At 43.1% G+C, this 10224-nt stretch overlaps 1 protein-coding gene across 2 annotated transcripts in view; it reads right to left on the bottom strand.

Moving 5' to 3' along the window:
* ZFP91 (ZFP91 zinc finger protein) overlaps positions 1-9588 on the bottom strand; it is an 18560-nt gene extending 8972 nt beyond the window's left edge. For both annotated transcript variants that reach the window (XM_019475024.1, XM_009290893.2), the window contains exon 1: positions 9506-9588. The gene's annotated coding sequence lies outside the window, so the exon portion shown is untranslated. The remainder of the gene's footprint in view (positions 1-9505) is intronic.
* Between the last annotated feature and the right edge of the window lie 636 nt (positions 9589-10224).

Below are 10224 nucleotides of genomic sequence, written 5' to 3'. Positions count from 1 at the left end.
AGGGGCAGAATCACCTCCCTCGACCTGCTGGCCATGCTTCTTTTGATGCGGCCCAGGATACAATTTACCTTCTGGGCTGTGAGCGCACATTGCTGGCTCGTGTCCAGCTTTTCATCCACCAGCACCCCCAAGTCCTTCTCAGCAGGGCTGCTCTCAATCCCTTCATCCTCCAGCCTGTCTTGATACCAGGGGTTGCCCCGGCCCAGGTGCAGGACCTTGCACTTGGCCTTATTGAACCTCATGAGGTTCACATGGGCCCACTTCTCGAGCTTGTCCAGACCTGACTGGAGAAAGCCCTGAGCAACATGATGTAAACTCTGTGTTGAACCTGTGTTAAGCAGCAGGTGGGACCAGAGATATCCTGAGGTGCCTCCCAACCTGAAATCTCTAATTTTGCATCAAGCCTTTTGAACCAAATGATCCTTTTACTTCTAGCATGTAGTTTGCTTTGCATGACTCAATCCCCAATCCTTGATTAACAGGGTGGGAATAATCAACATTTGACTGAAGAAAATCTAACTGGAATACTGGCATCACAGTTTCGTTGTAGAACAGCAACCAAGTCTGATGTCTTGCATGTATAGAGCCCACTTCATCATCAGAGAATGAACTACACCTTCTTTTTGGCTTCCTGGTTTAGCAGCTCTCAAGGTGAACTATGACTGCTTTACATTTTTAGTCCTAATTGTGAACATCCTCAGTTTTTTTGAATGCTAAATCAAATTCAAAGACACTTGAAACCATTGTCTAGAAATTTCCCCCTCAAACACTACCACACTACCAGCGTTAGCACACACTGCTGCTCTTGAAAGAGGTTTATTGCCTTGGAAGATCAGGCATTCCACTGATTTCTTAGCAAGAGCTAGTATTTTAAAGATTAGACTTACGGAGTTGAAACAGACCTCCCTCACAATACATTTCTACAAAGTACACCACTCATCTAGCAATTTTGCTTCATTTCTCTGAAGTGAAGGTGTTTAATAAGCCTTTCCCCATGATTTGTCCTTTTAACTTCTTCCTCTACTTCAGTATGCTTGTCTAACAGATTCATTGCATTTTTACATGCTGTGAATACCTATGTACCTCCAAAAAACCCCATAGTTAGGAGAGCATCAAATATTTACTTTGCCATAGAACTCGTAAAGCAATACAGAACTATTAGTTGAAAATCCTTATAATTCTAGACCTTCCCAACAGGGGACATGGTCCCTGTGTAAGGGTCAGAGCTGCACCAGGAAACTTGTAAGTGTTCAGCTGCACTAGCAGCTGGAATCAGCACTGACCAAGGCTTTGCCCGAAATCTAAAATTGCAAAAGAAAAGTCCTAGATTTTTAATAAATTTTATGTCTCTTTCCCACACCTAAATTTCATTTTTCCTTCACAAAAAGTTTTCTGATGAATCCAGCCTGTCTCTCAAAAAACAAAACAACAACAAAAAAAACCCACCAAACCAAAATTAAAAAAACAAAACAAACAAAAAAACCCAACCAAAAAACCTACCACTAAATACAGAGACAGCAACTGGCTTAGAGAGAAAAGCAGCACTTCCTCCTCCTGCTTCTGCTTTCTTGTCTAACACACCTGACCTGGCATTAGAGGTAATCACAAGCCTGTCACTGGAGGTGTTGCAATTTTAATTGTGTTTGAGGATTCCTCCCCAAACTTCTGATGTTAGGCAGGAAGTAATAGGACTCACATCTGCATTTAGGTTTGGAACATGGCTGTCCTTGTCTCTATATCACTAGTGGAAGGAGTTAGGAGGATGTCTACCTCTCTCAACTGACTACACAGAGACCTTACAGTTATTTTCAGTCCTGCCTTGGGTACCACACTTAGCCTGGTTAAATCCAGGCCCTGTGGATGAACACAGCATTACCCCTCTCCTCTCACAAATGTCTCTACACAGAAAGCCACACTCCTCAGTTAGCAGGATTTGGCTAATGGCACAAAGAAGCAAGAGAAACAAGATAAAAGGAATAAACATTGCTATTACAGATAATCAGGCTCTGCTCTTCCAACAAAAAAAGATGCTGCTTGAATCTCTTGAGACTGAAACATAGGAAAATTTTAAATTAGAAAGACTGTAGTCAATTCTGCATGTAAAACTGTATAAACTTGTCAACACCACTAGCTCTGGCTAGCCGCAATTTCTCTGGAAGGTTCCTGTCCTCCCAGAAGATGCACGGAAAATGGATTATAGGCCAACATCCTGTTATTTCATTGCAAGTGTCAACAGTGGTGATGGACACCAGGTCATAAGAACTCAGACTCCAGGAGGACAAAAGAATACATGAGACACAATAGGCACCCCCAGTGCAAAGCAAAAAGAAGCACCGAGCATTTGTTTTTCAGATCAGCTGCTGGAAAACAAATTACGTGCTTTCCTTTTGGCAGAGTCTGCCAGCCAGTCGGCACATGCAACCTCAGGTTGAGACCCAGCGCTGTTGTCTTTTGCCCGAATCACATTACAGGGAGAGGGGACAACAGAAGCTACGACTTGGCAAAGTGAGTCTGCCAAGAAGTGCGCCCATGCTCACGCACCCCTGCGAGTCTCCAATACTAACACTAATTATTATCTACCTCATCCCATAGCCTCTGCAGAAGTTGGTTTCAAGAACTGCATGGATGCCTGCATCTTACAGGAAGTCATTCAAGAGAGATGGGGAAAATCCACTTTCTGAAGTCCTGCCAATCTTTCTGATCTTTTGGCTCCTGGGGTTCTTCCTACCTTGAACTCTTCCTTAAGTAAGTCACTTAATGATAAACAGCTTTCATTCTGAGGTACTTTCACCATTCTGCTGATTCTTCCCAATGGCCTTTAAACTTAACAGTGTCCAGGTGTGCCAGTTTTGGCTGGAAGAGAGTTAATTTTCTTCACAGTAGCTAGTATGGGGCTATGTTTTGGATTTGTGCTGAAAACAGTGTTGATAACACAGGGATGTTTTCGTTACTGCTGAGCAGCGCTGACACAGAGTCAAGGCCTTTTCTGCTTCTCACCCCACCCCACCAGCGAGCAGGCTGGGGTGCACAAGAAGTTGGGAGGGGACACAGCCGGGACAGCTGACCCCAACTGACCCAAGGGACATTCCACACCATATGGTGTCATGCTCAGCACATAAAGCTGGGGGAAGAAGAAAGGAAGGGGGGGATGTTCGGAGTGATGGCGTTTGTCTTCCCAAGTCACCGTTACGCATGATGGAGCCCTGCTGTCCTGGAGATGGCTGAACACCTGCCTGCCGATGGGAAGGAGTGAATGAATTCCTTGTTTTGCTTTGCTTGCGTGCACAGCTTTTGCTTTACCTATTAAACTGCTTTTATCTCAACCCACAAGTTTTCTCACTTTTACTCTTCCGATTCTCTCCCCCATCCCACCAGGAGGCAGTGAGCAAGCAGCTGTGTGGTGCTTGGTTGCCAGCTGGGGTTAAACCACGACACCAGGGCAGAAAGCATGTATATATTTGAGTGATGGTACACAAGAGGCATCAAACGTCCTTTAGTCTTAAAATTTGTGGAGAAAACACCAGTCACTGGGAGAAGGCACAAGAAAAGGAAACCTGGGAGGAAACTAGCTACAAAGTTCTAGCTCTGTTATAATTGTTTAGACAGCCAAAAGACAAGAGTCTGGGCAGATTCCTATTTCAGACCTACAGAAGAAATGTGTTCTCATTCACACTCTAATTCTGCTCCTGGAGCACTGCACGCAGGGTTACCAAACCAGCAAAAGCATCTCTATCGCAGAACCCATACATATACCAGCATTGCCACAAACTGAAACAAAAGGGATAAATGCCAAAGTTTAGTTTGTCCACTGTCTCCCAGACCAGGAGATAAACTCACCCTTACAAGTCTCAATTCCTCCTATATCATAAATGCACCTTGCTGGCAGGACACTCACAGGAAGCCGCGGAGACTGGCACTCACTCTCTCATGCTTTGTTTCTTGCTTCATCTACAGCCACATCACCCCCTAGCCCCACAGCATTTTCTTTATAGGAGACCGTTCCAAGAACAGGGTGCTTACTGCTTCTTTTTTACATCACTGGATGCAGCAAGTGTTAAGAGCGTGTCTGGGTAACTGACAGCAAGCCAACAAGGGCCTGAGCAGTAAATATGCATATCCCACAGCCGACACCTCCCCGACCTTCTTTCCAAGCACTGAGGAAAACAAAGTCCCAGGCACATATCAATTACTCATTGCAAAGAGCAGAAAGGGAAAGTCCAAACCAACTGCATTTACTTCCTGAAGAAGTAGTAGTAGTTCCTTCATCCCAGGACTCGCATGACCATGCTGTGTCTGTTCCACCACTCTCCTTCTATCCCTGTTCCCCTAATAACTTGCGGATGCAGTGGCTATGTTGCTCTGTATTTTAGGAAAGATAAGCAGGTAGCCAGAGAACGGAGACCTGAATTACCATTCCCCGCAGGAAGGGTGCGCAGAAGTTACACTAGTACAGATGCCATTTTGCAGTCAGCAGCACTGCTGGGAGATACCGCTGTCCTCAGGTTTCACTGGGGACGAAGGATGGAAACCCTCTGGAAGCAGAGCTTCTTGCTTCTGCTGCTTACAGCACAACTTATAGACTTGGCATAAACCAGCGTTTTACAACTGGTGGTGCATTGCTATACACCAGTCCTGCTAATGTTCCTGGCAGCTCGAAAATCCACTCAATAACTCTCAGAACTGGGAGTTGTTTGGTACTCCACATCTACTTTTACCAGCCACACTTGTTCAAGTGTTTTTACGTTCAAGCTTTTATATACCAACCCCCTTTCAGCCTGCAGCTCAGAGGTAAGCTTGTTGCAATAATAGTTTCCTCTTTTTTTGACATCACAACAGTAACAAATACCCATGCCACTTTATCTATCCTTGATGTATAGAAAAATGAAACTTTCAACTGTTACAAATTAACAGTTTGTTGATTACTAACAAGAAATTTTCTAAACTTTGATTTATAAAGCATTTGGAAGCATCTTACTAACCCTGCAAAGTAGACACTTTCAGAAAATACCCATGTACAATTAAGTGAAAGGAAAATAAACTATGAATTATTAAGTTACAAAACAACTATTATGAAAATAAATGCACCACAACATATATACATCTCAGACTGCAACTTATATTTAACATAGTAACCATACAACAGCTAAGGCACTGAACATACAATTTCATAACGGCACCGACAAAAATGAAACTCGGGGAAAAAAATCCTAGTATAAATCTCTATCCAAATGGCTCCCCCCCCCGCAAAGAGCTGTGAAATTGTGCATATGGGACTCAGGAAAACCCTCATAGGAGTCAAAGTAGGTTTGGGCAATCCGAGTTGTTTAAATTCAGCACATTTTTATAAGGTTTAAGTAATGACATTTCTCTCTCAAAACACTGACAAAGTCTTAAAGGAAAGCAGTCATTACCAAAGAAGCATGAAGCTTTAAAAATACAAATAATGAGGTATAATGTGAGTTATCTATGCTACAAAACCATTTTGTACAACTAGAGTCTTAAAGTTTTCTATGTTTTTTTAATCTGTACCACCTTATAGTTTTTCTAGCAGTTAAAAGTGGACTGCTACGGAGCAAGCTTGTATTTCCCACTCATTTCCTTTCACAGTCCTTGAAGAAACAGCTCTCTGACCTCCCCTCTCCCCCGAGCCTTCAAATCGCAGCTCGAAAGCCACTGTGGTGGGAGAATGGCTGCAGTACCAGCCACCCACAAAGTGCATTACAGTAGCCTCATATGGAAAGACTGGGAACAAAAAAAATATATCATGGAAGACATCACCAAGATAGATACTCACACATGCGGACAACTAACAGAAGTATTCCACACATGACTCCCTTTCTAACGCACAGTTTCTATAACCATGCGCTGAAGAAATATGTAAATACTGCTGGCATCATCCTCTAGCCCACGATGTGCAAAACCCATTTGATTTGAGAACAGACTTGCAAGGAGGTGACACTCCATGCACATAGCACTACATCTCTTTTGATCACAGTTTTAAGTAAATAAAGGCTTCATGTGGCCCTGTTTTACCTCTCCAACAAACTCTGCTTTCCACCTTTTAACAGCACTACTATACAGCTGTGTACCTATGTGCATTTAAAGAATTACATTGGATCTCATTCTTATCATTGCAAAAAAGCGCCAATGCCAATGTAAAGTTGCAAGACAAATAACTTGCATAAACAAGGGTCCACATCGAGTACATTTCAGCTGCGTGACACAAGCAGAGCAACATTAGACACGGAGATTCAGTAATCTGAGTGTTCATTCATGGCATATTACGTTTGTACAAATGCTTCCAACCCCACCCTCCTTCTTCTTACTGAGGGAGAAGTAATCTTCTTGCAACTGCAGCTCTAAAACCTCAAAGACAAAGCACATATGTTTTGGGAACACAGTAAGGCAGGGGCTCTACCACTAAGCACAAACCTGGCATCTTTATATTCAGCCACTACTCCAACACTCCCTCCAGAACAGCTACACAGCCCGTTTTTTCAACTGTAATTGACTGAAAGATTTCATTCAAACTCTTAAAAGTGGTTACTAAACAGCAGAGGTAAAATCTTACAAAAAGGTGGATGGAGTCAGAAACTAGTTTGGGTGTAAAATTAAATCGGAGAAGCAGGTTTTGTTTAACTGCTAACATGACTTTAAGAGTCACAGTAAGCACTGAATTTTCAATTCAGTGATGGAAGGACATGAAGTGCATTCATTAAATCTATATTCCAATAATTAAAATTATTCAGGCCTAACTAAAATTAAAATTATTTCCCCAAGAATATACAGCGTCGTGGGAAGTCAAATGTGAATTATACTACACAGTCCAACTCTAGCTACATGAATTCATTTATAAGCTGAGATTAAATGTTCTACTTATGTAACTAATATTTCTACAGAAACACATTAGGGAAATATTGCAATTGCATGACTAAGCAGACAAGCCAGGAAATACAATCGGTACGGCTGACTTTGCAACTGCCTTCGTGCACACTAGCATGGTAACAATTGCATGCTAGTTCTGACACAATACACGCCTTCGACTTTAACCTTCCCGTAATCTTCCCATCAGACCTGCACAGTCAGACCTTTGTGCCTGCGCTCCCAAGTCGATGAGCAGAAAAGCCCTCTGATCCCACAGCACTATACAGAAGAACGTAAAACTTGGCGAGACACTTCCACTGTTACAGCATCTTGGTTATAATCGATAGCACAAATTTAGCCGTGATCGCACCCATCACCTCTAAGCTTTCTTTACCAACAGCAACACTGGTGATTTTACTTCAAAATATAATCCCAAACATAAGGCAACAAAACTTACTGAACAAACTTTGGTGCAGCAAGTTTTTCATTTGTCCAATAGATACACAGGATGTGTCACCAGGTACACCTCATTTCCACAGGCCATTTGCCCTGTATACAGAGGCTAACAGTTATGGCTGAGCTCATGCGAATTTCGTATTCTGAACTGGTTTTAGTATTTTATAGTAAAGGATAACAGTATAATGCAAATCACCATGCAGAATCAAATTCCATGTCAGAACTCACGCCAGTAAACGCTAGCACTAAATTCAAAGCCTTCACCAGAACCACTCAGCAGTTTTACTGGATTTCTTCCTCAACCCAGCTCCACCCAGGGGTGAAATGACGAATGGTATTTTACCTTCCAGAATTACAGAGGACTCCTAGCTACCAAAAACCCTGCCGTGCAAGGAAAGCTGCAGTTTGCTTACACCTGATTAGACTTCTTCGAACATTTTATGCTAAAGGCCAAAAAGGGGGGAGCAGGAGGGAAGCTTCTCTCCTGCATACTGTATGATCTGTCTGAGGAAGATACTTTATTCAGTCTGTTTCCATGTCTTCCCCAATAAGCACAAGCATGCAGCAAGGACTTCATCCAGTGCACAGCTGGGATACAGAAGTGCAGCCTTCTCACTTCTGCATTTTTAAAGACTAAAAAACAAACAAGACACAAACAAACAAAAAAATCACGAAGGCAGATTTCTTTTGGACTAGAAGTAGTCATCACTTCTCAGTGCCAATTTCCATGCAAAAGTTCATGCCATCCATTTTGGCTGCAAGTCTAATCATAAAAAAGAGCCCAAGAAATTTAATAAATACTTTTTCCACTCTCACATTCAAGGACAGCTGAATCTCTCAGAGCCCAAAGTTAAAGTCTAAAACAGTAAGAGTGCAGAGAGCCACCAAACTTGGGAAATTTCAGACTGACATTTGCCATTTCCAAGCACATTACAAGAAACTGGGGTAAAAACAGGACTATTCTACCTGTTTTCTACCACGTAAACATTTCTGCTTAAGGGTATCCAAAACACTGAGAATCACCATTAAAATGCGATGTTAACACTATATGCGTACTAAGTGACAATACCATGCCTTTTTACACATTTCAGCAACTTCGCTTTGACCTAAAAGGCCGAAGCTCTTACAACACTCTTTACCCTTTACGCAGTAAGAGGTAAATGCACACAAGTGGGGTCTGTGCTAAACACACATCAGTTAATTCTGCTTTGGTCTGCAAAAATACACCTTGCCAGCTAGAACTGCAACAGATTTCAACACCCAAATGGAATAAAGCTATAGACTCGTAGGAATAAAGTTGAAGAGTTATAGAATTACAAGAATAAAGGCAGCCTTCAAGACACAAATGCCTGCAAACAAGAACTGAACAGCTCCAGCAGAAAGGTGAATTCATTTGCACAGGTGTATGACCTTCTTTCCTCACTATTTCATTCTGTGACAATTCTCTAGTGCCAGATCAAAACCATCACTACACAAAGCCTTTTACTTGGAACTGTTTCAGAAGTCATCACTGGATAAGGAGCAAAGCCCTCTAACTTTTTTTTTTTTTTTTTTGGTACAAGAAGCTGTTAAATAGATGCACAGAGTTCACATAGTTTGCACTGGAACAACAAAAGTTCTGCTCCTGGTCGCAGCTCCCCACAGTTGGGGCTTTCTTGATTAGACCCATTAAGCTACCCTCTCCCCTTCAAAACTTTTCTCTTTCATCCCTGAAGAGGGATGAAAGCATAAAAAAATTCACCATCCACTGAAGCTAGAAAAGGACAAGTGTAAATATTTGAATACTCTTATTTCCACATATCTTTTACATCTTTTGAGGACCTACGCCTGTATTTGTGACAGCAGCAGAACAGATACGAGCCCAGGTTTTGCCAGATACTCAGGATCACTGTGTAACAAGAGCTGTCAAACTGCAGTGCAGTGTGGTCTCAACTTCTGATAGCAAAGTAATACGCTAGCGGTTATTTGGAAGAATAAGTTTTTGCACATTGGGCACGTGTGCACATCAGCAGGAGCTTATCGCAGTTCCACAATCTTGAGAGAGTCCTTGGAAAGAAACTGCATGCCATCAAGCAACAAAACATTCTTTAAAAGAAAGATCCAACAGATGTTTGGCTACCTTCGTGGGAAAGCCCTGACTTTCTGGATGCAATACAACAGTAGGAATGAGTAATTCAGCTCTTACCTTTACCAGCTGCTTTATCTGTGCACCTGAAAAAATACAAAAGGCAAGCATAAGAGACAGCTTCTATGGCATGGCAGCAGAAACAAGAAACTGAATGATGTGGAGAATGAGCCCCGATTCCCAACTGTGGACAGACCAACTGCCTTGTTCTCAAATCGCTGGTTTCAACCCCTTACACCAACATGGATTATTTCATCTGGAGAAAGCTTAGGTGAACTATAATAATACATCAGCAAAAGCCCAGTCTTGCCCACGATAGCTGTGTCTAAATCAGAGGGACTTTGTCCGTAGACCAGGGCAGATCAGCTACATTACCAAATCCTCCAAGCGTACATGTGCACATGGCTAGTTTCCTACTCCAGAAATAAAGCAGCAGTGAGATGCAGTCATCTCCTCACGGGAAAATAAATCCCGCCACCTCCTTCACTGAGACTTTTGGCATACGGAGCCAAAACAAGGGGGGGGACCGAAGGACACCGAGGAAGGCGGCAGCTATCCCCGAGGACGCTGCGCAGCAGGCGGCTCACACAGGAGGCACTTTACGGTTTCGCTTACAACCGAAGGCACGCCTGCTGCAATAGGCAGGGTGGCCGAGGGCAGGCAGCACTCGGGACACTGCCTTTCCTGGGAAGGGACCGGTGGGTCGGCCCGGAACAAAGAGGCGGGCCCCGGGGCCTAGGCGCCACTCGAGCGGGACGGGGGAGGCCGACCGACCGGGG

Source organism: Aptenodytes forsteri, unplaced genomic scaffold (genome assembly GCF_000699145.1).
Source record: "Aptenodytes forsteri isolate BGI_AS27 unplaced genomic scaffold, ASM69914v1 Scaffold654, whole genome shotgun sequence".
Taxonomy (NCBI): domain Eukaryota; kingdom Metazoa; phylum Chordata; class Aves; order Sphenisciformes; family Spheniscidae; genus Aptenodytes; species Aptenodytes forsteri.
The sequence above is the reverse complement of the archived record's forward strand: the minus strand, read 5'-3'. Positions and strand labels throughout refer to the sequence as shown.